At 44.9% G+C, this 25,035-nt stretch overlaps 1 long non-coding RNA gene across 1 annotated transcript; it reads right to left on the reverse strand.

Moving 5' to 3' along the window:
- Positions 1 to 811: 811 nt before the first annotated feature.
- On the reverse strand, positions 812 to 2,282 carry LOC138847747 (uncharacterized). Its single transcript, XR_011385705.1, has 2 exons — positions 1,993 to 2,282; positions 812 to 1,803 (listed from the first exon to the last, which is right to left on the reverse strand). It is a non-coding gene; the product is annotated as an uncharacterized lncRNA (long non-coding RNA).
- Between the last annotated feature and the right edge of the window lie 22,753 nt (positions 2,283 to 25,035).

Below are 25,035 nucleotides of genomic sequence, written 5' to 3' on the forward strand. Positions count from 1 at the left end.
TTTCTTATTAATATATAGGAGCCTTATGTTTTATGTCAAAATTGATATTTTGGGGTTCAAAAACAGTTGATTATCAATAATTTCATACAGTTCCAGCTAATATTATATTAATCGTAGTATTATAGATGTTAGTCCTGTAGTCTGCCTTCAATTGCAACTATTTTCTCACAGCGTATTAGTTGCCCTTTGACTTTTTTTAAAGATTTATTTATTTTAAAGATTTTATTTATTTATTTGAGAGGTAGAGTTACAGGCAGTGAGAGGGAGAGACAGAGAGAATGGTCTTCCTTCCATTGGTTCACTCCCCAAATGGCCGCAATGGCTGAAGCTGCACCCACCAGAAGCCAGGAGCCAGGAGCTTCTTCCTGGTCTCTCATATGGGTGCAGGGGCCCAAGGACTTGGGCCATCTTCTACTGCTTTCCCAGGCCATAGCAGAGAGCTGGATTGGAAGAGGAGCAGCTGGGACTCGAACCGGCACCCATATGGGATGCCAGCACCACAAGTGGAGGTTTAACCTACTACACCACAGCGCCGGCCCAGTCCTTTGACTTTTTATGGTGTCGTCTACCACTGAAATTGTCTATTTTATCAAATCTATTTTATTTCCTTTATGCCTTTTGAGTTTCTTATTATTTAATAAGTCCTTTCTACCTATTATATATTTCCCTAAATTTATTTCTGGTGTGTGTTGGCTTTATATTTGCATCTTTAATCCATCTGTAATTAAACATGGATGAATTATAGGTCTATCTTTATATTTTTCACATGATAGGCCATTATTCTAGCACCATTTATTAAATAAGCCATCACTGAGTTGAAATGCCACCTTTATTATACATTGTATTATATCCCCATAAAACCAATTTCTTTCCTCTCAATTCCATTCCATTGATTTGTCTGTTCTTGTACCAGTGTCCTATATTTTTTATTACACTAGCTTTAGCATGAATTTTAATGTCCATCAGGGCAAGACACCAATGGGGCATTACTGGTCTTGTTTTCAAAACTTTATCAGCAGCCATCACCGTGCCATTGAGCTATTGGTCTCCACACAAATCAGAGGAGATCCCTAGTTAACAGTTAAATCCCTTTGGCACCTTAATAGCTCAGGAAGCCCGTCAAGTTCAAGTTTCACCCAGCACTCATAGAGCTCAGCTTGGCAGGCTGGTAGTCAGAGCTTCAGCAAGTGATTGGCTAGGAGGATTGGCTAGAAGAGCAGAAGGAAGAAGCGAGTTTCTGTAGAAGCCCTTAGCATAGCATAGGCTATGGTTGCTTATAATGGTGTCCCCCACTGTCCCCAAGAGCGACCGCCCCCATGGGTGGGACAGAAAATGAAGGTGGAAGAGCAGCAGAATCAAACAACCTGTCTCTGAGGTTTGGTTAAGAAAGACCTAGTGCTTCACAAATATTTAAAGGACCCTTAAGTGTAAATAACAACTCCTCTGCCTGTTTAGTCTGCAACACCAATTATTCCATTCAACACAGAAGCGACAGCGTGCCAGCGGGCTCTCCCGGCAGGTGGTGAGGACACGCCAGCAGCCAGGTGGTGCATGCCAGCTGAACAGTATTTCGGGAGTAAATGAAGCACAGCATGGCAGTTAACTCGGGCCATGCAACAAGGGGCCTGTGCAGGGGCCATTTGTACCGAAGCAAGGGCTACCTCCAGCAGAAATTTGAAGTCCGTCTTCAGCGACCTTGCCCTTATCTCATAATTTTTGTGATAGGTGTCTGCAATTTGTACGGTGACGCTGGTACTCTGCCCCTTACTCACTGGTTACGATGAACTCCCATTCTTTTTAATACTTTTACAAACGTTAAGAGTAATAGATGAACTTTAGTAAAAGTGGATATAGCCCGTCAGGCTTCCCACACCCAATGATAAACCTTTCCCTTTAAAAAAAAAAAAAAAAGGATATAGAGAACAAAAGAAAAAAAAAAAACCTCATCCACCCCAACCCCCCAATCTCCCTTTCATTTTCCTGCTGTCTTACATGGAGAGAAAGTTCCAGTAAAGCAGCTAATGAATCCAGTGTTGTTAGATTTCTTCTTATAAATGATCAGCGTGGCTTACTACGTTAGAAACTGGTTGCATTTTACGAAAGGAAGTGAAGTATTTGCCTACAGCAGATCTCACGGCGCAGGCTAGGAAGAAAGGGAGACTGAGCGAGCCAGAGGCATGAAGGGTCCACAGGTGGGCACTCCAGGTCGGCAGACGGTCCAGGGCAAGTCACAGACACCGAGGAAGTGCGTCCGACTTCGGCAGATAGCCATGCCGGAAGGGAACCAGGCTTGGGGGGCGGGGCGGCGCGGCGCGGCGGCGGGGGTGTCTGGCAGCCCACTTGCAGAGGCAGCTAGCTGCTCAGGGCATGTTGGGGCTGACAGGATGGATACAGGAAGCTGCCCCCTCCCCCCACCCAGGGGCCCAGAGCAGACGTCCTCCTGCGTTTAACTGACACTGGGGGATGAACAGAGAGAAAATCCAAGAGCTCAAAATGCAGACAGAAGAGAAGCAGGTAGGCTGCTGGAAATACTCAGGGAGGGGGCTGCCCCAACACCCCCGCACCCTCCCTCGCCCCCGGGGAGTGCCCGTCGCCACAAGCCTCCCCCCAGGACCCCAGCACGGTCTTTTCCACCTGAGCTGCTTCCGCCCCCACTCTGCGCCCCAAGACGTGGCCTCGAGGGGCCCCATCAAAGAGCTGCTATGCCTTGTTCCTTGAGGTTCACCTTGGCCGCCGGGAGCACACGGGGTGTGAGGAGAGAGGGTGTTGCTTCCCCCAGCTGCCTCGCGGAGGGCGGCAGGCGTGAGCCCTGGACCAAAAGCTCCTTCCGGCCTGCGGTTCCCTGCACCCTGATATGCCTTTGTGAACAGTCTCTTTATTAAACCCTCCTCAAGTTACCCAACGCCAGGGCGCCATCTGTTTCCTGCCGAGACCTGGATGGCCTAGTGACAGAGTCCCAGGACCCCTGCTGTTCCAGGCCAAGGTACTGGAGCCCAGGGCAGAGCCCAGGGTTACCGCAGGTGCCTGGAGCGAAACCTGAACTTGAGCGCTTTCGGGGAAGGACTGTCTTGCTAGCCTGTTAGTATGGGGCCCATCTAAGAACAGATTTCCCCTTTCTTCAGAAGGAATTTTCTGCCTCAAAAGACCCTGGGCCCAAGTACTTCGGCCCCTGCCACCCACATGGGAGACCTGGAGGGAGTTCTAAGCTCCTGGCTTCCGTCTGGCCCAGCCCGAATGCTGGCTATCGCTGGCATTTGGGGAGTGAACCAGCAGATGGAAGTCTGTGCTCTTATGCTCGCTTGCTCGCTCGCCCTCTCTGCCTTTTGAGTAGATGAACATAAATATTAAAAAATATGAGTCTGAATGGTTTAAATGAGTCACACAAATGTGGATACACAGACAGGGAGCTGTTGATGATTTTGGCATTTCCATAAAAATCGAGAAATAGGAGGAATTGGTTTCGTCCCCAGTGAGGACTCTGCTAACTGACGTTTTGTCTGTCTCACTGGGTTTCTCATTCCTTCTTCTGCGTCACGGGAGAGCCCCTCCTGGCTCTAGCTGAGCCTAGAGGGCGCAGCAGTCGCAGAGCCCTACCCCACTCCTTGACAGTCATTTGGTGGTCACGTGACAAAAGCAGAAGCAATGAGAACCTTCTCTAAAATTGATACATGAACAGAGGGCCCAAGATGGAGCCCCTTTCTTCCAGCCCTGCTCACCCTTCCTTGCTACTAGCTGGGTGACCTTGGGTAAACTACTCCACTTCTCTGAGTCTCAGGGACTTGTAAGCATCAAGTAACACAAAGCATGGGAAAGGTTATTATAAACCCTAAGGTGTTTTGCTATGTTACCATGAATGAATGTATTATTAAACATAAACTTATGATAAACGAATTCTTTGTAAGGTGTGTTGGTCAATGACATCTTAAGACATTAACCTCCCAAGAGTGTGGATATGCTTCAGGGCGCAAGGACAGGCCACACTGATCTGTGCTGCCTGCAGTTGGGAGATGGTTAACTTTGCAGGTGGGGCCCATGCTCGGGGCTCAGGAGGGGGCTTCTGAGGGGTGTTGGTTGCACTCAGCTCCTGATCTGAGCTGTAGTCACCTAGGCATATTGTTAGTAAGATTCATTGTCCTGTATACTTAACAAATGTGTACTTTCTGTATGTAATGATTTCATTTCATTTTTCCTAATTTATTTGAAAGGGAGAGGGAGGGAGGGAGGGAGGGAGAAAGAGAGAGAGAGAGAGTTCTCATCCACTGATTCACTCCCCCCAAATACCCACAACAACCAAGAATGGGCCAGGCTGAAGCCAGGAGCCCAGAACCCAATCCAGGTCTCCGTGTGGGTGACAGGTAACCTAGTACTTGACCCATCACGTGTTGCTGCCCGGGGTACACATTAGCAAGAGACTGGAATTGGGAGCAGGGCCTTGACTCAAGCCCAGGCATTCCAGTGTAGGATGCGGCTGTCCCAGCTTGCACCTTCACTGCTGTGCCAAATGCTCCCTCCACTACTACTGCCAATAGCACGTTTCTAAAGCTTGGTGATTTCTGTGTCCATGACAATGGAGTAGACATACTTTTCCTTACTCCTCCCACTAAGTGCAACTTAAAATTTTGTGTATTATATATGAAACAAACATAAGATGACTTTGAAAGGGGAGAGAAGAAAGGCCTGCCCAAAGCCTCAGTGCCCAAAAGGAGTGACGTGGAGGTGAGTTCTCCAAGTTCTCTTTTTTATTCGCACACCTCAGATTTGTACATGAAGAAGCTGGAACCTAGAAATGCCAACAGGTGCAGACAAGAAAAGCCTGCTCTTTCCAGCCAAAGGACAAGGAAAGGAACAGCATATACGAAGAGAGAAAACTTCTAGATAGTAACTGCTATATTCCAGCTGAACAATACAGAAAAAAACCATGGACCAAGTGAGGAGCCCAGAATTCCACCCTTGCCAGGCTATAACAAGGTCCCCGAACCACCCACTGGGGCAGCATCAGAGGATACCAAGTATGGATCCAGCACTTTCATCCTTGCTGGGTGCTAATAAGGAAACCACAAGAGGAACCTGTACCTCTATCCCGCGCCTTCGTGTTTTGGTGGTATCAGAGGAAGCCGGTGGAGAGGCAGGATTTTTACCATTGCTCAGCAGCATTGAGACCACCCTCTCCCACCCACCCAGAAGTAATAAAGAGTCCCTCGAAGTGTCAACAAAGGCTGATGGGACTTCTACAGGTGACCTAGCAGTAATGGGGGCACATCCTGTCCCCTCCCCTGCTGGAGTAGCGTTTAAAAGAAAAAAATCCAACAAAAACAGAAGGTTTAAATTAGGTACAGGATTATAAAATAACACTCAAAAGTTTCCATCAAAAAGAATCAGTCATCATACGAGAAACAAGAATGATCTCATTCTGAATCAAAAAAGTTACCCCATGGATGCCAACACTCACAGAAAACATATGTAAAATTATATGACAATGATTTTAAAGCAGCCATCATAAAAATCACCAAATAAGCAATTATACATATGCTTGCAAAAGAGAAATAGAGAATCTCAACAAGGAAATCTGAAAGGGGAGTCAAATGGAAAATTTAAATTAGAAAAATACAGTGGTCAAATAAACAATTCAACGAAAGGGCTCAATATCAAAATGGAAGAAACAAAGGAAAGAAATCAGTGAACTGGAAGACAGAACAGTAGAAATTACCCAACTGAAACAAAAAAAGAAAGACTGGAAAAAAAATAGAACCCCAGGGATGTGTAGAACTTTAGCAAAAGATACAGAGTTTGGGGAGCTGCTGGGGAGTTGCATAACTGTTGTGCACCAGAGAAGGAGCCCACATTAGGCCCCGCCCCCAATATCTAGAACTCAAGTTGCTACAGCACAGCATCACCTTCAGAATAGAGTGACTACTGGAGTTCATCCTGCCCCAGGAGTCAGTAGGTGGCTCCGGTATCACAACCATCACCAAGAAGCCCTGGGGCTGGCATGCATCTTCCAGAGCCTAAAGAAAGGCACCCCTGTGTCTTGCAGCTCCAGGACCACTGATGAGGCTCACTTTGTGGGCCCTGGGAAGATGCCAGCACCACAAGCCCCATCACAACTGGTGCTCATCTCCAAAGGCCTGAGGACAGCTTCCTTCACCACCAGCAGCGCCATGGCCAGAGGCCACAGTATTGTCCATACTCAACTCCATGGACACCTCTGGAAGCCACTGGAAAGTCGCACCACCACTTCCATCAACATCTGCAGTCTAGACTATTGATCCCTCAAAAAACTGAAAGTAGAACTAGCATATGATCCTGCCATGCCACTACTGAGTGTATATCTAAAAGAAATGAAGTCATTATATCACAGAATAGCTTCACTCCCATGTTTATTGTAGCATGACTCACAAGATAGAGAATTAAGCAAACTGTCCATCACTGAATGATGGATAAAGAAAATGCAGTATACATATACAATGGGATATTATTCAACCACAAAAAAGAATGAGAGTCTGTCATTTAGTTTAATGTGGTTGGAACTGGAGGATACCATGTTAAGTGGAATAATCCAGGCAGAGAAGGATGGATACCCTATGTTCTCAATTATTTGTGGAAGCTGGAAAAAATGCATCTCATAGAAGAGAGTGAAATAGTGGTCACCAGAGACTGGGTGGAGAAGGGAAATGGAGGGCAGAGAGAGGCTAAATAAGGGATAGCAAAGTTAAGTTCCATAGGAGGAATTCGTTCGGGTGTTCTTTAACTATGAGCTACAGCGATGTATTTTGAGATGACTGTAGAAGAGCCCCAAGTTTCCCAACACATAGAAATGATGAATATCTGAGGGGCTGGTACTTTGATTTAATAATTAAACATTGTATATAAGTATTATTGTACCCCATCATATGTACAAATATCATGTCAATAAAAATACATTTATATTTTTAAAGATCTAGCATTGGTATCATTAAAGTCCCAAAAAGAGAGGGTAAAGAGGGTACAGCTAAGAAGTACTCAAAGAAATAATGGCTGGAAAAAAAGTCCTAAATTTTGCACTCACACACACATACACACACAAAAGAAACTGTGGATTCAAGAGGCTGAGTGAACCCCAACCAAGATAAACCCAAAGAAACTCCAGTCAAGACATGTATAATCAAACTTTGAAAACTAGAGACCTAACTGCTGTGCCAAATGTCCATCCCACACACTCCTTTTTCTTTTCTAAGAAAGCTTTTATTAAAAAAAGAAAAAGGAAAGAAAGCTTTTATTTAATGAATACAAATTTCATAGGTACAATTTTAGGAATATAGTGTTTTTCCCCTATCCCTGCATTCCCGTCCCACCTCCGATTCCCTCTCCCATCCCATTCTTCATTAAGATTCATTTTTAATTATCTTTATATACAGAAGACCAGCTCTATACTAAGATTTCCGCAATTTGCACCCACACAGACACACAAAGTATAAAGAACTATTTAAAAACAAGTTTTACAGTTAATTCTCATAGTACAACTCATCATCCCATACACTCTTAAATTTTTGAGTGTACAGTACACTGTTGTTAACACATCAGCACATCCTGACACTGTGAAGTAGTATGTCACTGTGATTTTGACTTGCATTTCCCTGATTATAGCTGTAAGCTATTTGTACATCTTCTTTGGAGGAATGCCTATTCAAGTCCTTTGCTCCTTCTGAATTAATGTCTTTTGTGTTGATGTTTGTATATGATGTAAGATAAATGGCAGATTTAATCTTATATGTAGGTATCCGATTTTCCCAATGTCACTTGTTGAAATGACTGTCCTTTCTCCATGTGTATTCTTTTATTTAATATTATTTAAAATTTAAAAAATTATTTTCATTTATTTGAAAGGCAGAGTCACATATACACAGAGAGAGAGAGGGAGAGGGAGAGCTCTTCCATCCTCTGGTTTACTCTCTAAATGCCCACAACAACCAGGGCTGAGCCAGGCCAAAGCCAGGAGCCTGCGACTCAGTAGGAGTCTCCCATGTGGAGAGCAGGGACCCAAGTATTTGAGCCATCACCTGCTGACACCCAGAGTTTACATCAGCAGGAAGCTGGTCTGAAGCAAAACATGGACTTAAACCCAGGCACCTTGATACGACATGCAGGCATGCTAAGTGGTACCTTAACTACCATGCCAAATGCCTGCCCCTTTCTTGTGTGTGTCTTTAATTTCTTTCAGGAATGGGTGTTTGGTGTGCTGGTTAAGAGGTACAAGTCTTTTCCCTCCTTGGTTAAGTTTGTTCCTAAGTATTTAATTTTTTGTTGCTATATTATCAATTTGACAGTTGTCTTAAGTTTTTTTTAGGATTGTTCACTCTTATCGTGTAGAAACACAACTGATTTTTGTATGATGATTTTATATCCTGTAGTGTTACTATACTTGTTTACTAATTCTAACAGGTTTTTTTTGGTGTGTGTTTGCGTAATCTTTAGGGTTTTCTGTATATAAGATCATGTTATCTGCAGAGATAATTTTATTTCTGATCTTATAGCAAAAGCATTCCATTTTTTACTGTTGAGTATGGGCTGTGGGCTTTTCAAAAAAGCCTTTATTATGTGGAAGCAATTTCCTTCTAGTCCTAGTTTGAGTGTTTCTTATCATGAAAGGGTGTTAAAGTTGTCAAGTCCTTTTCTGCATCTATTAAAATGTTCATGGGATGTTGTCCTTTGTGGTGTTAATGCGGTGTATCACATTCGCTGGTTTGTGTATGTCAAGCCATCCTTGCATCCCACAGATAAATCCCACTTGGTCATGGTGTATGATCATTTTAATATGCTGTTGAATTTGGTTTGCTAACATTTTTTGAGAATTTTTGCTTCAATGTGTTTTTTTTTTCTCTCTCTCTCTCTTGAAAACAGTTTTTGTTTAAGAGACTGATATACACACATACAGATAGATAAACAGAGGGAGCTCCCATCTGCCGGCTTACTCCCTAAATGCCTGCAATGGCCAGGGCTGGGCCAGGCTGAAGTTGGGAACAGGTAACTCCATCCAGGTTTCCCACATGGGTGGCAGGGACCCAACCACTTGTGCGCAATCACCTGCTACCTCCCAGACTGTGTACTCACAGGAGGGTAGAATTGGGAGTGGACCTGGGACTCCAAACCTAGACACTCTGATATGGGCTGTGGGTATCTAAACTGGCATCCTGACTGCCAGGCCAAATGCCTGCCCTACTTTTCTTTTCTTGTAGCTTCTTTTCATGGCTTCGATGCCAGAGTAGCATTTGCCTCATAAAATGAATTTGGAAGTGCTCCTGACTCTTCCATGTTGGGGGAAAGTTTAGTGTTAATTCTTCTTTTAGTGTTTGGTAGAATCCCCCAGAGGAGCCATCTGTTCCTGATTTTCTTTGTTGGGAGGTTTTCACTACTGATTCAGCCTCCTTAATAGTTATGGGTCTGTTCAGATTTTCTATTTCTTCACGATCTGGTTGGTAGGTTATATTTCTCTTGGAATGGATCCATTTCTGCTAGGTATCTACATTCCTTTTTATTTTATTTATGCCTCCTCCTTTCTGATTTTATTTATTTGAGTCGTCTCTGATTTTTTTTTTCTTAGTTTAAAGGGTTGTCATTTCTGTTGATTTTTTTGTTTGTTTCAAAAAACCAACCCTCTGTTTTGTTGATTTTTTTTTCCTATTGTTTTTCATTTCATTTCATTTTTAAGAGACCCTGCCTCGGGTTTCTACAAACAGCACAGGAGACACCAGTGTCCTGCAGATGGCAGCCCAGGGACCACAGCCATCCTGCTGCCCTCATATTGGCAGAGGCCGTCAGCATGGAGCCCTACATAGGGTCCTGGCCACCTTTAGGAGCCCAGGCATCTTGGGGATCCTTAGCTGCGACTGTAGGCTGGGCCTGAGCCTGGGGCTTCATTTCAACATTGGCTTTTGCCCTGGGCTGAGACAGCCAAAGACCCCATTGAGCTTGCAGCTGACACCCTTTTGCATCCTGGGCTTAACTTGCTTGGGTCTGACAAGAGCCTTGACACCCTCAGCAGGTGCACTCGCAGCCATGGCATTGTTGGCCAGCGTCTTCTCTAGGCCCTTCTTGTACCTCTTTGGCAAAAGGCGTGTTCCTCTGGCATTGGGTCTTACCCCCTTAAGCAAGTCATATTTTGTGACCGGGGTTTCGTGATGTCATTTCTGTGCCATTCTGGGGACTCATGGGTGGTGTGGTTCTTGGACTTGACCACGTCTGCACCAATAACCCACAGCTCCCAAAGCACCTGGGACAACAAGAGGAAGAGCTCCATTGCTTTTTCTGTTCTCTGGTTTATTTCTGCTGTAATCTTTATTATTTCCTTCCTTCTGCTATCTCTGGGCTTAGTTTGTTCTGTTTCTAGTTTCTTGAGGCATAGAGTTAGGTTGTTTATTTGGGACCTTTCTTTTATTTATGATAGGCCTTTGTCACTAGAAACTTCCTTCCTAGAAGTGCTTTTGCTGCATCCCATGAATTTGGGTATTTTTGTGTTTTCATTTTTGCCTGTCTCAAGATATTTCCTCATTTCCCTTTTGATTTCTGGTTTGACATCACTGGTTATTCAAGAATATGCTGTTTAATTTCCACACCTTTGTGAATTTTCCAGTTTGCTTTCTGGTATTGACTTGTAGTTTTAGCCCCCTGCAGTCAAAAAAGGTACTTGGTATGATTTTAATCTTCTTAAAGTTGTAAAGACTTGTTTTGTTGGTCTAGCATGTGACCTGGGATGCGTGTTACAGTGCCGTTGGGTGGAATGCTCAGTCTATGTGTGTTAGGTGCACTTGGCCTATAGTGTTTCAGATCCTCTCTGTCCTCATTGATCTGTCTGTATATTCTATCCATTATTGAAAGTGGGACATTGACATCTGCTGTTATTGCCTGGCTCTCAGCTTCCCCCTTGAGTTACATCAATATTTGCTTTGTATCCTTAGGTGCTTTGTGATGGGCTGCACATATATTTATGATTGTTATATCTTCCTGGTGAATTGATATTCTTATCATTCTATAATGTCCTCCTTTGTCTCTTCTGACAGCTTTTGGCTTCATTTTGACTGCTGTAAGTAGGCCTGCCCCTGAGCCCTGTGGGTAATCATTCGCCTGGACTGTCTCTGTCTGTCCTTTCACTCTCAGCTCCTAGGTGGCCCTCTGGTGCAGCAGCATGCCCCACTGCTGTTTTCTGTTCTCAGTAGCTCCCAGGCATCTAGAATGTGCTGTGTTCTGTCAATGTTCCAAGACAGGCCAGACAGAAACCAGTCCCCTCCAGCAACAGTCCCTGAAAAACCATAACATATACACTGTGTACCCTTGTCATTCCCCGAGGGAGCACCCTTGTCATCCCCCGAGGGAGAGACCGACAAGCTTTACCAGCCTTTGCTGTACTGGGGTGATGTTCTCTGCAGGGCCTGCTTGGTCCTGTCAGTGCTCAGAGACAGGCAAGACAGAAGCCAGGCCCTCAGGCAGCCACCTCCTTCCCTCCAAAAAAAGTCCGATCCTGGCTTTCCCTCTCCAGGGTGAGGCCAGGAGTGGGCCAGTGTTCTTACCTTCACGTGGCGCTGTGCAGGGATATAGCAAGAGGCTGCTGTGGATTTCCCTCCTGCCTGCCGTGTGCTTGCTTTGCCACTCACCCGAGATGCAGGAGCCTCTTCCCTGCTTTCTGGATTTCTCACAAAGAGAACTGGTCCCGTATATTCTTGAATTGCTGCCCCTATGGGAAGAGTCTGGGAGGTCCTATTCTGCCATGTTGCTGACATCACTCCGTCTCAGCTTTTGAACCCAGGCCATGCTCTTGCTCAGTATCTGCACACAGCGACCGAGCATCAAGTGTGTCCTATGCGCTCGCCATTCCTGCCCGACGTGACGCTCCTCTCCTGAGCAGTCTCTACTCCGGAGTTTCCCATTGCATTGACCGAGACCTTGTCAAATCTCTTGCAGTCTGAAGCTGGCCCTGCCCAGCCTGCATTCTGTCCCCTTTGTCTTTCATAGGCATTAACTACCAATAAGCCTCTCATCTCCCAGTGTTGCCTTGGCATCTGCTGCCTGGAAGGTGTACCACGCAGGACTGAGATCCAACTCTAGTGGTTCTGCCTCACAGCTGTCATTCTAGACAGATGTTGGAACCCCCTTTGGGAAAAATGGTTTGGTTTCTGTCCAATTCATCCTCTATCACCACCAATTTATTTGTGGCAAAGACTAGCTGGCTGTCCACCAAACCTCTTCTTCCTGTGAACGTTGAGACTACATTTCCCAGCCTCCCTTGCGGTGAGGTGATGATCCCAAAAAATGCATTTATTTTCTTCTTTTGGTACTTGTAGTGATTTAAGCGTGTTGGAAATAGTTTACTAAGGTACTTCAAAATGTTCATGGCTGGGGCCTGCACTGTAGAATAGCAGGTCACACCACCTTCTGTGATGTAAGAGTCCCAGCTGCTCTACTTCCAATCCAGCTCCCTGCTAATGCACCTAGGAAAGCAGCAGAGGATGGCCCAAGTTCTTGGGCCCTTGTACCCACATGGGAGACCTAGAGGAAGCTCCTGGCTCCTAGTTTCAGTCTGGCCCAGCCTAGGTCATTGTAGCCATTTGGGGAATGAACTAGTAGATGCAAAATTTTCTCTCTCTCTGCCTTTTAAGTAAAATAAATCTTTAAAAAAAAAAAAGGTTTGTGTCAAGATGGAATTAAAAAATAAGTTTATTTTTAAAAACATAATTATTTGTTTATTTACTTGAAGGAAGAGATACTCCATCTGCTCGCTTACTCTTCAGATGCCCACAATGGCCAGGGCTGGGTCAGGCTGAAGCAAGGGACCTGAGTCTCCCATGTGAGTGACAAGGACCCAACCCCTTGCACCATCCCGGCTGCCTCCCAGGGTGTGCATTAAGCAGGAAGCTGGAATCAGAAGCTGGGGCTTAAACCCAGGTGCTCCAGTATAGGATGCTGGCTTCGCATGAGGTGTTTCCATCCCTGCACCAAATGCCCTCCCAGATAAATTTACATTGGTGCAACATTTTTGAAGTCCATACAGAGGTTTTTCATAATATACATTTTCTTTTTTTTTTCATAATATACATCTTCTACAATCCTTTTGAGCACCCCTGCATGGATTTTACCCCCCACCCTTTTTTGCCCCAAAATAAAGTTAAGTTTTAATTCCCAATTTCCACAACCTTTTTGAAGTTGCCTCCTGTGGTGAACTCTGAGATGTATGATCCGTGCTTCCTTTTTCTTGGTTCTCCCCTCTAGAAGCGACAACATTTCAGTTAACTTTCTCAGATATCCTCCGAGAGAGTAGGTGGAGAGAGAGGCCCTTAGCTGGTAATGGCAAACATTATCTTGTTGCTTCACCAGACGTGACTGGGAGGGATTAGAGTGGCTGTCCCCGCCACCACCATCTGGAGGTAACATTAGAGCATTCATTGCCACAGGGCTCCGTGAACACAAGCACCTGAGCTTCTGAGGCCCAGGACGGGCTCACCCAAGAGAAACTCTGCATGGCACCTGCCCACCAACGCTGAGCCTCTTATTGTTCTGAAGTGACACTTCTTAGGCATTGGTTATGAAAACGGAAAATATTGTGTGTCCCCTCTGGGAGTGACTTACATCCCTTTGATCTAACTTGTGCCGAATTCTCCATGAAGATCAAAATGGCTTAATGAGTAATGCCATTCAAGAGGCACTGATGTTACAGAAGAGGGCTATTAGTGGCATGTCACGTGATCTTCCATCTGCCCCCAGATCCGTGACATTCTCCACTTAACTGCTGCAGCAGCTCCTGGTGCAGGTGAAAGTGACACTCTATAATATAATCTCCACAGTAATGGGTGGCAACGTGACAGCTCAAGCTTTCCCTGAAATGGCTCCCGGATTTTCTTGCCTTTGTTTTGCTGTTATTACCACTGTTAGTTCATTTTAAAATCTCATCGTCTTTCTTGGGCCACTTTAAAAATGAGCTGTACTTTGGCAATTATTTGGCTACTTCAAATCCTTTGTTATTATTTTACTTTAAAAATCACACAGGAGCTGGTGCTGTGGCATAGTAGATTAGGCCTCTGCCTGCAACACCAACATTCCATGTGGGTGCCGGTTCAAGTCCCGGCTGCTCCATTCCTGATCCAGCTCTCTGCTAGTGTGCCTGGAAAAGCAGTGGAAGATGACTCAGGTGCTTGGGCCCCTGCACCCCAGTGGAAGACTCGGAAGAAGCTGCTGGCTCCTGGCTTCAGGCTTCAGATTGGCGCAGTTTCAGCCATTGCTGGCCACTTGGGGAGTGAGCCAATATATGGAAGACTCTCTCTCTCTCTCTCTCTCCCTCTCACTGTCTTTCCCTCTCTCTGTCTAACTCTGCCTCCCAAATAAATAAATAAATATTTTAAAAAATTGTCTTACACCAAAATGGATTTTCTTTGGTAGATGAATTTGACACCATATATGAGTAGGCACGGTTTTTGTTTTTGGAGGCCACCTAAATAAGTTTACCTTTGAAATTCATTTCCACAAACTTTTTGAAGTACCCCTACTTGTGTGACCACCCGTGCAAAGACAATATTGAACAGTTCCAGGACCACAAAAACTCTCTCAGGCTACCCCTTTGTACTCAAACCCAGCCACCCCCAAACTCCATAGATGTGTTTCTGGCTTGACAAGTTTTTTATTTTGGGGAATGTCCTGTGACATCCATCCAAGTTGTTATGCAAAGCGAGAGTTAATTCCTTTTCATCGGTGAGTAGAAGTCCTTATTATGGATATATCCCTCCCAGTTAATCCCTTCACCAATTAGAGAACATTTGGGTTGCTTTCAGTTTGGGGCAAAAGCTAAAAAGGGAGCAAAAAACTCACGTCCAGTTTGCAGGTGAACACTTTCACGTCTCTAGACAGACACCGGCATACTCATTCAAAGAGTAAGTATCTCAGGCCTTGTGGGTCACGTATTGTCTCTGTCACATGTTTTTTTTTTTTTTTTTTTTTTAAAGCAACTCTTTAAAAAGTCTGCGGCTTCTTAGCCTTGGGCCCCAGGAGAGCAGATCTTCCATGTTATCTGGCTTATCTCAGTTTGCTGATCTCTCTTGCTCCAGGGTAAGTACCTGGAAGTGGCGTTATTAGCTTTGTAAGAAACTGCGCAGGTTTCTAGAGTGGCTCTACCAGTTTGTATTTTTTACCAGTAGCGCGTGTGAGAATTCCAATTGCTCTGTATTCTTGCTTGACAGCATTTGATATTGTGTTTGCTTTTTTTTTTTTTGTTTTTCTTTTTGACTGTAGCCCTTCTAACAAGTGTGTGGAAGTATCTCATTGGAATTTTGTTTTTGCATTTCCCTCACGTGCTTATTTGCCATTAAAATGTCTTCTTTGGTGAAAGTCTGTTTTTTTTTTGTCCATTTTCTATTTTTCTTGTTGACTTTTGAGAATTCTTCATATATTCTAGAAATGAATGCTTTATCAGATATGTGGCTTGCAAATGTTTTCTCCCAGGTCCTTTCTCCTGGTCCTTTTACCCTGCTAACAAGCTCCTTGATGGAGAAGAAGTTTTTAAAATTTTGGTGAGGTCCAGTGTGTCAATTTGTCATTTAATAGATTGTGTTTCTGTTGCAAAGTCTAAGAATTATTTCCTAAACCCTTGGTCCTGGCGATTTTCTCCTTTTTTTTTTTTGTAAATGTGTTGTAGTTTGTTTTACAGTTAAGTTCATATTCCCTTTTGAATTAATTTTGATGTGAGATGTGAGGTTTGGCTTGTATTTTTTTTTTTACCCTAGCATCATATTGGAAGGGCAGCCTTTCCTCCATGGACTTGCTTTTGTACCTTGGTCGAAGGTCGGTTGTCTACATTCGTGGGGGTCTATTAACTGGCTTTTCTGTTTTTTGTTTCTTTGATGTACGCACTGTGTCTGTTTCCCTGTCTATGTCACCGGCGAGAAGTCGTGGGTTAAAGTCCAATAGTGTGGTTCCTCCAGCTTTATCCCCCCTTCTCAGTTATTTCTGAATTTCCGAATCTATTCTGGTTCCTTTCCATATAGATTTTAGAATCAGCTTATGTATAGCTAAAAAATCGTTCTGCTGGGATTTAGATAGGAATTGGGTTACATCTAGAGACCGTTTTAGTGGAACTGGCGACTTGTCTATGTTGAGTCCCCTAATTCATGAAAGCAGTATGTATCTCCATTTAATTACGTGTTGGACTTCTTCCTTCAGCTTTTTATCATTTCGAGCATATCAATACTATCTGTGTTTTTTAAATTTATTCAAAAGAGACTGAAAAAAGACCTCCCATTAGCTGGTTCATTATCCAAATGCCCGCAACAGCCAAGCCTGGGTCAAGGCCAGGGTCCCGATGGAAATGAGGAAAGGGAAAAATCTTTGAGAAGGTGCAAAATGCTTGTGTCTCCCCAAAATGTTCTCCTCAGGAGAAGAGAGTGCACAGCTTCTCCCCTAAAGCTGCCTTTAGCAAGACAAAAGCACCCAGCCCGCCCCTCTGAGTTTGGAGCTTTATCATGAGAATAGAAAGAAGTTACCTATCCAGCTCTGCCCACGGCTCTTTTGTTTTATCCGGAGCTAGCTGGACTTGGCAAACAAGATTACAAATCTGGCCTTTTTGATGGGTTGTGTGCCCGCCTTCTAACTGCTGGTTAGTTTATTGCCAGTTTTCCCCAAAATTGTACTTAAAACCCCCCTTCCACCAGCCTCTGACCTAAAAGGCGAAAGGTGTATACGACGTAAGGAGAAGCCAGAGTGTTGGTTTCTGCCTTAAATACATCTTGCTTTTCTCTACCTTGTCTGCGTGGACATTCTTTCACATGAGGCAAAGAACCGAGTTCGTCTTTCTCCGCCACTGTCTCACCTGCAACATGAGGACAAAGCAAGGAGCCAGGAACTCAAGCTGGGTGTCCTCTGCGGGGACCCAACTACTTGAGCCATCACCTGCTGCCTCTCAGGGTCCACATTAGCAGGAAGCTGGGGTGGAGAGCGGAGTCGGGACTTGACCTCAGGTGCTCCAATAGGGGATGTGGGCATCCCAAATGGCATTGTTTTTATTATTTTTAAAATTTATCTATTTAACAGAGTTACAGAGAGAAGGGAATGGAAAAAGAGAGAGAGTTCTTTAGTCTGCTGATTCACTCCCCAAGTAGCTGCAATGGCCAGAGCAGGGCCAGGCCCAAAGCCAGGAGCCAGGAGCATTTACGGGGTTTCCCACGTAAGTGCAGGGGGCCCAAGCACCTGGGCCATCTTCTGCTGCTTTTCTCAGGCCATCAGCAGGGAACTGGATTGGAAATGGAGCAGCCAGGACACAAACTTGTGCCTACATGGGGTGCCCGCCTCACAGGCGGCGCCTCACCTGCTATACCACAATGCTGGCCTCCCAAATGGCATCTCCCTCATCTTCCTATACTTGGTTTCATGTATACCTAGATGTTTCATTGCTTGGAGCTATAGAAATGCCATTTTTAAAAATGTTGATGTCCAAATTTGCTAGTGCCTACGCGATTGGATTGCCAAATTGTTAATACTGACAGTCTCCAACATACAGTTGTTCGACTTAGCTATTTCTGACTTTAGGATGGCGTGAAAGCGTGACATGTTCAGTAGAAAGCGTATTTCAGTTGTGAATTTTGAGATTTTCCTGGGCCAGTGGTACTGGCAGGTTCCTGTCTCCCGATGTGGGGGCAGCAGCTCCACGGTCCCCAGGGCAAGCAAATGAGGCTGCACAGGCTATTGTGAGGCTGATCCATGGGCGGGGGGGGGGGGGGGGGGGTGCTAAGTGCATTTTTTAAAAAGATTTATTTATTTATTTGAAAGTCAGAGTTACACAGAGAGAGGAGAGACAGAGAGAGAGATCTTCCATCCGCGGGTTCACTCCCCAACTGACCGCAACAGCTGCACCAATCCGAAGCTAAGAACCAGGAGCTTCTTCCAGGTCACCCACGTGGGTGCAGGGGCCCAAGGACTTGGGCCATCTTCTACTGCTATGCCAGGCCATAGCAGAGAGCTGGATCGGAAGTGGAGCAGTCGGGTCTCGAACCAGTGCCCATATGGGATGCCGGCGCTTCAGGCCAGGGCGTTAACCCGCTGCGCCACAGCACCAGCCCCACTAAATGCATTTTTGAACTGTGATATTTTCAACTGAGACTGCTCACTAGAACAAACCCCAGCATAAATTGAAGAGGTTCTGTGTGCAGAAATATTGTGTGCTGACTATGTATCCTGAGGCTATGCTGAACTTCCTTATGAGTTCTAATATATATATATATATATATTCATACTCACATGTATAAGTATTTATTTGTAGATTTCTTGGGATTTTTCTCCGTGGACAATTATGTTGTCTGTGAATAAGGACAATATGCACACTTTCTATTTTTCCTTCCTGTCTGCACTGGCTAGGACGTCCATATGAAATGGAATAGAAGTGATGAGAGTGTTTCCTTGCCTTGTTTCCAGTATTAGATGGAAAGTATTCCATCTTTCATCATTAGCAATGATGTTAGCTCGGATTTCATTAAATAGATGTTCTTTATTAAGTACAGAAAGTGTCTTTCTATGCTCAGTTTGCTGAGAGCTTTTTTTTTTCTGCAAGTAGATGTTGATTTTTGCCAAATGCTTCTTCTGCCTTGTTAGAAACGATCATGTGGTTGGATATGAGCATGTGGGTTGACATGATGGATTGCACTGATCTCTTCACACATTGAATCAATTTCTGGGATAAGCCCACTTGCTTACAGGGTATTATTATCGTTACATATTGCTGGATTGATTTCCTAATGCTTGTGTTTATCTGTGGTTAAAAGGGATCCATGTTGAGTATGCCTTTTCTGACACACTTGGGGACCACAAGTATTTTGGATCTTGGAATATTTGTGCATATATACTGAGATATCTTGCAGATGAAGCCCAAGTCTAAACACAAAATTCACTTATATTTCATATGCACCTTAGATGCATAGCTTGAAGGTAATTTTATGCATGATTTTGAGTGCCCCTGAGTTTTTTTTTTTTTTTTTTTTTTAAATTAAGATTTCTTTATTTATTTGAGAGGAAGAGGCAGAGGGAGAGAAAGAAGCCTTCCATCCGCTGGTTCACTCTCCAGATGGCTGCAATGGCTGGAGCTGAGCTGATCCAAAGCCAGGAGCCAGGAGCTTCTTCGGGCTCTCCCACGTGGGTGCAGGGGTCCAAGGACTTGGGCCATCTTCTACTGCTTTCCCAGGCCATAGCAGAGAGCTGGATTAGAAGTGGAACAGCCAGCACCCGTATGGGATACCGGCACTGCAGGCTGCGGCTTGACCTGCAGCGTACGCCATAGCACCAGCCCCAGTGCACCTGAGTTTTGACTGTGATGCGTTATACAGGGTCAGGTGTAGAATCTAACACTTGTGGTATCATATAGATGCTCAAAGTTTTAGATTTTCAAACATTTTGGATTTCAGATGTTTGGGTTAGGGTTGCTTACCCTATATTAATCTTTTTCATTTTATTTTCTTATAATGTCTGTATCTGGTGGTGGTATCCTGGTACCACGGCCCTCATTAAAAAAAGGGGGGGGGTTCAACTTTCTGGAAGAGATTGTGTAGAATTACTATTATTTATTTAAACATTTGGTAGAACTTGCCAGTGAAATTATCTAGAGCTGAAAGTTTGCTTTCAGGAAGATATTAATTGTAAATTTAGTTTCTTTAACAGTTATAGGATTAATAATAACAGAAAAATAAAACATTTAGGGAAGGCTTGCTATGTAACCAACATTGAACTTGGCACTGGGATTTAGATCATTTTGTTCTGCCGGCAACATTTTGGCGAAGACTGAAGTGGTTTCGTAAGTTGTCTAAGATCGCATCACTGATGAGTGTGAGAGCCTAGAGTCAGAGAGCAGTGTGCCTTGCTCCAGAGAGCGCCCCACTCTTCATGACCGCCTTTGTGTTCTCTCTGTGAACTATTACAGACGCCAAGGAGAATGAAAACGCAAATTCGACATCTTCCCTGAGAGTGGGGGCAGCCACAACCAGAAATTACAACGCATTTCCAAGGGCTGCTTGCTGTCGTGAGGACGGGCTGAGGGTGGGGGAAGTCCTTGTCTGGGAGTTCTTGCTCTTTTTTTTTTTTTTTCTTTTTTTAATTTGAAAGTCAGCATTACACACAGAGAAGGAGAGGCAGAGAGAGAGAGATCTTCCACCCGCTGGTTCACTCTCCAATTGGCCACAATGGCCAGAGCTGGGCCGATCCAGATCCGGGAGCTTCTTCCGGGTCTCCCATGTGGGTGCAGGGGCCCAAGGACTTGGGCCATCTTCTACTGCTTTCCCAGGCCATAGCAGAGAGCTGGATCAAAAGTGGAGCAGCCGGGACTTGAATTGGTGCCCATATGGGATGGCAGCACTGCCAACTGGCGGTTTTACCCGCTATGCCACAGCGCCGGCCCCTCTTGTTCTGATCCCCCCTCTCTCCCTCCTCTCTCTGTTACTCTGCCTTTTAAATAAAAAAAAAAAAAACTTTAATAAAAAAGAAAGATGAAGCTGGCAGATCTCAAGAAGGAAATAGACGACAGAAATAAAGGAGAAACAGCAATTAGAAATAGCAGAAAAAGGAAGAAAGACATTGCCGAATAAACAGCCTTCGGCATAGAAGGAATGCTTGAGACAGTGAGCAAAGTGGGAAAAAAGTAATAAATCGCCTTCAAAAGTTTAAAAAGCTCAAAAAGAAAGTGACATATCCAGAGAACAAAGGTGAGCCACCGCATGTCCGATGGGTGTTTTTGAATAAGAGATGGATTAAATGGAACAGCAACATCAACAGAAACATTCCAAGGTATATTTCAAGGATGCTTCCAGCAACAAGGTACACATTTACAGCTTGAAAGAACAAACTTCTTCCAGGTAGGAGTCCCACGGAATAACTAGGCTCACCAGATACAGGTGAAGTTACTAGATTTCAGAGATAACGTAAGAATCCCATGGGGATCCAGTGCTGTGGCGCAGTGGGTTAAAGCCCTGGCCTGAAGCACCAGCATCCCATATGGGCACCGGTGCTAGTCCCGGCTGCTCCACTTCCGACCCAGCTCTCTGCTATGCCCTGGGAAAGCAGTAGAAGATGGCCCAAGTCCTTGGGCCCCTACACCCGCGTGGGAGACCCAGAAGAAGCTCCTGGCTCCTGGCTTTGGATCGGCACAGCTCCGGCCGTTGCAGCCATCTGGGGAGTGAACCAGCAGATGGAGGACCCCTCTCACTGCCTCTCCTTCTCTTGCTGTGTAACTTTGTCCTTGCAGCGCCGGCACCCTGGGTTCTAGTCCCGGTCGGGGCGCTGGATTCTGTCCCGGTTGCCCCCTCTTCCAGGCCAGCTCTCTGCTGTGGACAGGGAGTGCAGTGGAGGATGGCCCAAGTGCTTGGGCCCTGCACCCATGGGAGACCAGGAGAAGCACCTGGCTCCTGCCTTCGGATATAATAACGGAGCAGGCCTCATGGCATAGCGAGTTAAGCTGCCACCTGTGACATCAGCATCCGAAATGGACGCCAGTTCAAGTCCCAGCTGCTCCACTTCTGATCCATCTCGCCACTAATGCACCTGAGAAAGTAACTGATGATGGCCCAAGTGTTTGGGCCTCTGTACCCAAATGGGAGACTCAGATGGAGTTCCAGGCTCCTGGCTTTGGCCTGGCCCAGCCTGGGTCATTGTGGCTATTTGGGGAGTGAGCCAGTGGATGGCGCTCTTGTGCTCTTTCTCGTTCTCTCTGTGTCACTCTGCTTTTCAAAAGAATGAATCTTTTTAAAATTTGTTTAAACCTTAGAAGTCAATAAAGAGAAGTATTTTTCTCTGAAGGCACAGGTTCACTGTAAGCAATTTATTATGTTAAAGAACATTTATTATTTTTAAGTTATTTCAAGATTGATTTATTTCAAAGAGTGACAGAAACAGAGGGAAGGAGAGAGAGAGAGAAAGAGATCAATGTTCCCATAACACTGGTTCACTCCCCAAATGGCTGCAACAGCTGGGGCTGAGCCAGGCTGAAGCCAGGAGCTTCTTCTGGTCTCCCATGTGGATGGCAGGGACTCAAGTTCATGAGCTATTTTCTGCTGCCTTTCGGGTGCATTAGCAGGGAGCTGGATCGGGTACACAGGGTAGCCCAGACTCAAACCAGACACTCCCATATGGGATATGGATATCCCAAGTGGCAGCTTAATCCACCGTGCCACAACTCCTGCCCTATAATTTTAAAATAATTTTAGATTTACAGAAGAGATACAAAGATAGTACAGAGTATTATTATCTACCCTTCACCCAGATTTCTCTAACATAATATCTTATATAACCATGGTGAATATATATCAAACCAAGAAATTAACGTTGTTACAATACTGTTAGCTGAACTTTTCATTTGGATTTCCTTTGCTATTTCAGGATTTGACCCAGAATAATAATTGCATTTAGTCATCATGTCTCCTTAGCCTCCTCCAATCTGTGACAGTCTCTTATTCTGTCCTTGTCCTTTTTATTAGGAGAAATTTGAAACATACATAAAGGTGGAATTGATAGTGTAATGAATCCCTATGTACCCATCACTCAGCTTCAACAATTATTAACATTTTGCCAATCTTGTTTCGTTCATCCACCCCATTTTTTTTCTGTGTTGGAATATTTTATTTTATTTTGTGTTGGAATATTTTAAAGCAAAACCCCGAGCATATCACTTTCTTCATAAGTGTTTCAGTCAACATCTCTACCTAGGGAGGACATTGAACATCATATAAATATCATGCTACTGTCACACATTCATTCAAAAATGGACCATAATTCCTTAAGCTCATATAGGCTATATTCTCACCGATATCACTTTGAGAGAGTTTGTTTGTTTACATCACGACACAAGCGTGATTTGTATATTGTAGTCAGTTATCCTAGCACATAAGTGTCTGCTATTGTATAACAGTCCCCCCCCCCCCCCAGTCCCACACCACTGATTGATGCGCAGAACTGTCTCCTTTGTTCTGCAAGATGTCTGACATTCTGGGTTGGGGGATTGCTTCTGCAGGTTGCCATTTAAGTCTCTGTATTCTCTGTGTTCCCGAAAAGTGGTTGTTAGAAATAGATGCTTTATAGGCTGGCGCTGCGGCTTACTAGGCTAATCCTCCACCTAGCGGTGCCGGCACACCGGGTTCTAGTCCCAGTCGGGGCGCCGGATTCTGTCCTGGCTGCTCCTCTTCCAGGCCAGCTCTCTGCTGTGGCCAGGGAGTGCAGTGGAGGATGGCCCGAGTCCTTGGGCCCTGCACCCCATGGGAGACCAGGATAAGCACCTGGCTCCTGCCTTCGGATCGGCACAGCGCACAGGCCATAGCAGCCATTGGGGGGGTGAACCAACAGCGAAGGAAGACCTTTCTCTCTCTCTCTCTCTCCTTTTTTTTTTTTTTTTTTTTTTAAAGATTTATTTACTGGGGCCAGTGCTGTGGCATAGCTGGTAATGCTGCTGCCTGCAGTGCCAGCATCCCATATGGGCGCCGGTTCGAGTCCCAGCTGCTCCTCTTCTAGTTCAGCTCCCTGCTATTGCCTGGGAAAGAAGTAGAAGATGGCCCAAGCCCTTGGGTCCCTGCACCAACATGGGAAACCCAGAAGTTCCTGGCTCCTGGCTTCAGATCGGCTCAGCTCTGGCAGTTGCGGTCAATTGGGGAGTGAACCAGCAGATGGAAGACCTCTCTCTCTCTCTCTCTCTCTCTCTCTCTCTGCCTCTCCTTCTCTCTCTGTGTAACTCTGAATTGCAAATAAATAAATAAATCTTTTAAAAAATGTATTTATTTATTTGAAAGGCAGAGTTATGGAGAGAGAGAGAGAGAGAGGTCTTGCATCTGCTGGTTCACTCCCCAGTTGGCTGCAACAGCCAGGGCTGGGATAGGCTGAAGGCAGGAGCTGGAAACTCCATCCGGGTCTCCCACGGGGGTGCAGGGGCCCAAGCACTTGGGCCTCATCCGGTGCTTTCCCATGTGCATTAGCAGGGAGCTGGGTTGGAAGCGGGACTCAAACAAGCACTCTGATAAGGGATGCCGGCGTCTCAGGCAATGGCTTAACCCGCTGCACCACAACGCTGGCCACTTGTCTGGCTTTTTGCTTCATGTTTTAAGAATCAATATGAATTCATGAATTAAAAAAAAATGATGTTCATTAATCCCTTGGAGTACTTATTCATTCTGATGTTCAAATGATCTCAAGTAAGCCCTTTTTGGGGGAAGATTTCTTTATTGGAAAGGAGCAACAGGAAAAGAGAGAAAGAGAGATTGAATGGTTGATTGATGGATCTTCCATCTGCTGGTTCACTCCCCAAATGGCCACAATAGCCAGGGCTGAGCCAGACCAAAGCTAGGAGCCTCAAACTCCATCTAGGTCTCCCACGTGAGTGGCAGGGGCCCAAGTACTTGAGCCATCTTCTGTTGTTTTCCCAGGCACATTAGCAGGAATCTGGATAGGAAGTGGAGCAGCAGCTGGGACTGGAACTAGTGATGTGATAAGGGCTGCTGATGTCGTGGCTTAACCTGCTGTGACACAGTGCAGGCCCCAAATGATGTCATCTTAAACCAGTGGGAGCTCATTCAAGTTGGTGTCCTTGTCCTCTGCACACAACCCCATTAGTCAATGGGTAGCATCTTTGTTTATTTTGTACATTTCCACCTTTTGACTAGTATCAGCCATTTCTCCAAGGAGCCCTGTTTGCGCAGAAAAATTACATGAAGTCTTCAAAAAGTTCATTGAAAATGTGTATAAAAAAAGAATAGATTTCAAATTTTTTTGTACCAAAGTAAACATATCTTCTAATTCCATTTTTCCACAGACTTCTTTACTTCCATTTATATTTAAGAAAACTGCAATGCTAACAGTTTCATTTGTGCTGGGTACACAGCCTGTAGCAGAGCCAGAATTCAAATCGAAGCAATGTAGCTGCAGGGACTTCTGCAATGAGACAGCATTTTATACCCAGAATCTGGCAAAACATAAAAACTCTGATACCTGTGGCTGGTGGGGATATAGTTTAAATAGTCCTCCTATATGTGGCCTGTGGGAATTGAAGTAGGGTAGCCATTTTAGAAAGTA

Source organism: Oryctolagus cuniculus, chromosome X, assembly GCF_964237555.1.
Source record: "Oryctolagus cuniculus chromosome X, mOryCun1.1, whole genome shotgun sequence".
Lineage (NCBI taxonomy): Eukaryota > Metazoa > Chordata > Mammalia > Lagomorpha > Leporidae > Oryctolagus > Oryctolagus cuniculus.